The sequence below is a fragment of the Halictus rubicundus genome, unplaced genomic scaffold, assembly GCF_050948215.1.
Source record: "Halictus rubicundus isolate RS-2024b unplaced genomic scaffold, iyHalRubi1_principal scaffold0041, whole genome shotgun sequence".
NCBI lineage: Eukaryota > Metazoa > Arthropoda > Insecta > Hymenoptera > Halictidae > Halictus > Halictus rubicundus.
The window spans coordinates 177265-182188 of NW_027488582.1; positions in this window are offsets into that span (position 1 = coordinate 177265).

A 4924-nucleotide genomic window follows, 5' to 3' on the forward strand; every position below is an offset into this window, starting at 1 on the left:
ATCCTATCCTCTATCCAATCCAATCCTCGATCCTATCCTATCCTCTATCCTATCCTATACTATCCTCTATCCTATCCTATCCTCTATCGTCTCCTGTCCTCTATCCTATACTATCCTATATCCTATCCTCTATCCAATCCAATCCTCGATCCTATCCTATCCTCTATCCTATCCTATCCTATCCTCTATCCTATCCTATCCTCTATCGTCTCCTGTCCTCTATCCTATACTATCCTCTATCATATCCTATATCGTCTCCTGTCCTCTATCCTATCCAATCCCCTATCCTATCCTTTCCTCTATCCTATCCAATCCTCTATAATATCCTATCCTCTATCCTATCCTATCCTCTATCCTATCCAATCCTATATCCTATCCTCTATCCAATCCAATCCTCGATCCTATCCTATCCTCTATCCTATCCTATACTATCCTCTATCCTATCCTATCCTCTATCGTCTCCTGTCCTCTATCCTATACTATCCTATATCATATCCTCTATCCAATCCAATCCTCGATCCTATCCTATCCTCTATCCTATCCTATCCTATCCTCTATCCTATCCTATCCTATCCTCTATCCTATCCTATCCTCTATCGTGTCCTGTCCTCTATCCTATACTATCCTCTATCATATCCTATATCGTCTCCTGTCCTCTATCCTATCCAATCCCCTATCCTATCCTTTCCTCTATCCTATCCAATCCTCTATAATATCCTATCCTCTATCCTATCCTATCCTCTATCCTATCCTATCCTCTATCCTATCCTATCCTCTATCCTATCCTATCCTCTATCCTATCCTATCCTCTATCCTATCCTATCCTCTATCCTATCCTATCCTCTATCCTATCCTATCCTCTATCCTATCCTATCCTCTATCCTATCCTATCCTCTATCCTATCCTATCCTCTATCCTATCCTATCCTCTATCCTATCCTATCCTCTATCCTATCCTATCCTCTATCCTATCCTATCCTCTATCCTATCCTATCCTCTATCCTATCCTATCCTATCCTCTATCCTATCCTATCCTCTATCCTATCCTATCCTCTATCCTATCCTATCCTCCATCCTATCCTCTATCCTTTCCTCTATCCTATCCTATCCTCTATCCTATCCTATCCTCTATCCTATGCTATCCTCTATCCTATCCTATCCTCTATCCAATCCTATGTCCTATACTCTATCGTATCCTATTCTCAATCCTATCCTATCCTATCCTCTATCCTATCCAATCCCCTATCCTATTCTCTATCCTATCGTATCAACTATCCTATCCATCCCCTATCCTATCCTCTATCCTATCCTCTATCCTATCCTCTATCCTATCCTATCCTCTATCGTATCCTACCCTCTATCCTATCAAATCCTACGTCCTATACTCTATCGTATCCTATTCTATATCCTATCCTATATTCCATCCTATCCTATCCTCTATCCTATCCTATCCTCAATCCTATCCTATCCGCTATCCTATCCTATCCTCCATCCTATCCTATCCTCTAGCCTATCCAATCCTATATCCTATCATATCCGCTATCCTGTCCTATCCTCTATCTTAGAATATCACCTATTCTATAAAATCCTCTATCCTGTCCCCTATCCTATCCTATCCTCTATCCTATCCTATCCTCTATCCTATCCTATCCTCTATCCTATCCTATCCTATCCTCTATCCTATCCTATCCTCTATCCTATCCTATCCTCTATCCTATCCTATCCTCTATCCTATCCTATCCTCTATCCTATCCTATCCTCTATCCTATCCTATCCTCTATCCTATCCTATCCTCTATCCTATCCTATCCTTCATCCTATCCAATCCTATATCCTATTCTATCCGCTATCCGATCCTATCCTCTATCCTATCCTATCCTCTATCCTATCCTATCCTTCATCCTATCCAATCCTATATCCTATTCTATCCGCTATCCGATCCTATCCTCTATCCTATCCTATCCTCTATCCTATCCAATCCTCTATCCTATCCCCTATCCTATCCTCTATCCTATCCTCTATCCTATCCTCTATCCTATCCTATCCTCAATCCTATCCTATCCTCTATCCTATCCTATCCTCTATCCTATCTTATCCTCTATCCTATCCTATCCTCTATCCTATCCTATCCTCTATCCTATTCTATATTCTATCCGATCCTATCCGATCCTCTATCTTATCCTATCCTCTATCCTATCCTATCCTCATTCCTATCCTATCCTCTATCCTATCCTATCCTCCATCCTATTCTATACTCTACCCTATCCTATCCCCTATCCTATCCTATCCTCTATCCTATCCTATCCTCTATCCTATCGTATCCATTATCCTATCCTATCCTCTATCCTATCCTCTATTCTATCCTCTATCCTGTCCTCTATCCTGTCCTATCCTCTATCCTATCCTATCCTCTATCCTATCCTATTCTCTATCCTATTCTATCATATCCTCTATCCTATCCAATCGCCTATCCTGTCCTCTATCCTATCCAATCCTATATCCTATCCTATCCGCTTTCCTATCCTATCCTCTGTCGTATCCTATCCTCTATCCTATCTTATCGTCTATGGTCTCCTTTATCCTATATTATCCACTATCCTATCCTATTCTCTATCCTATCCTATTCTATCCTCTATCCTATCCAATCCCCTATCCTATCCTCTATCCTATCCTCTATCCTATCCTATCCTCTATCCTATCCTATCCTCTATCCTATCTAATCCTATGTCCTATACTCTATCGTATCCTATTCTATATCCTATCCTATCTTCCATCCTATCCTATCCTCTATCCTATCCTATCCTCAATCCTATCCTATCCGCTATCCTATCCTATCCTCCATCCTATCCTATCCTCTAGCCTATACAATCCTATATCCTATCCTATCCGCTATCCTGTCCTATCCTCTATCTTATAATATCACCTATTCTATACAATCCTCTATCCTATCCCCTATCCTATCCTATCCTCTATCCTATCCACTATCGTATCCTATCCTCTATCCTATCCAATCCAATATCCTATCCTCTATCTAATCCAATCCTCTATCCTATCCTATCCTCTATCCTATCCTATCCGCTATCCTATCCTATCCTCTATCCTATCCTATCCTCTATCCTATCCTATCCTCTATCCTATCCAATCCTCTATTCTATCCCCTACACTATCCTCTATCCTATCCTCTATACTATCCACTATCCTATCCTATCCTCAATCCTATCCTATCCTCTATCCTATCCTATCCTCTATCCTATCCTATCCTCTATCCTATCCTATCCTTCTCTCCTAACCTATCCTCTATCCTATCCTATCCTCTATCCTATCCTATCCTCTATCCTATCCTATCCTCTATCCTATCCTATCCTCTATCCTATTCTATATTCTATCCGATACTATCCTATCCTCTATCTTATCCTATCCTCTATCCTATCCTATCCTCATTCCTATCCTATCCTCTATCCTATCCTATCCTCTATCCTATTATATACTCTACCATATCCTATCCGCTATCCTATCCTATCCTCTATCCTATCCTATCCTCTATCCTATCCTATCCTCTATCCTACCCTATCCTCTATCCTATCCTATCCTCTATCCTATCCTATCCTCTATCCTATATTATCCTCTATCCTATTCTATGTTCTATCCGATCCTATCCTCTATCCTATATTATCCTCTATCCTATTCTATGTTCTATCCGATCCTATCCGAGTATCTATCTTATCATATCCTCTATCCTATCCTATCCTCATTCCTATCCTGTCCTCTATCCTATCCTATCCTCCATCCTATTCTATACTCTACCCAATCCTATCCGCTATGCTATCCTATCCAATCCCCTATACTATGCTCTATCCGATCCTATCCTATCCTCTATCCTATTCTATCCTCTATCCTATCCAATCCCCTATCCTAACCGCTATCCGATCCTATCCTCTATCCTATCCTATCCCCTATCCTATCCACTATCGTATCCTATCCTCTATCCTATCCAATCCTATATCCTATCCTCTATCCAATCCAATCCTCGATCCTATCCTATCCTCTATCCTATCCTATACTATCCTCTATCCTATCCTATCCTCTATCGTCTCCTGTCCTCTATCCTATACTATCCTATATCCTATCCTCTATCCAATCCAATCCTCGATCCTATCCTATCCTCTATCCTATCCTATCCTATCCTCTATCCTATCCTATCCTCTATCGTCTCCTGTCCTCTATCCTATACTATCCTCTATCATATCCTATATCGTCTCCTGTCCTCTATCCTATCCAATCCCCTATCCTATCCTTTCCTCTATCCTATCCAATCCTCTATAATATCCTATCCTCTATCCTATCCTATCCTCTATCCTATCCTATCCTCTATCCTATCCTATCCTCTATCCTATCCTATCCTCTATCCTATCCTATCCTCTATCCTATCCTATCCTCTATCCTATCCTATCCTCTATCCTATCCTATCCTCTATCCTATCCTATCCTCTATCCTATCCTATCCTATCCTCTATCCTATCCTATCCTCTATCCTATCCTATCCTCTATCCTATCCTATCCTCCATCCTATCCTCTATCCTTTCCTCTATCCTATCCTATCCTCTATCCTATCCTATCCTCTATCCTATGCTATCCTCTATCCTATCCTATCCTCTATCCAATCCTATGTCCTATACTCTATCGTATCCTATTCTCAATCCTATCCTATCCTATCCTCTATCCTATCCAATCCCCTATCCTATTCTCTATCCTATCGTATCAACTATCCTATCCATCCCCTATCCTATCCTCTATCCTATCCTCTATCCTATCCTCTATCCTATCCTATCCTCTATCGTATCCTACCCTCTATCCTATCAAATCCTACGTCCTATACTCTATCGTATCCTATTCTATATCCTATCCTATATTCCATCCTATCCTATCC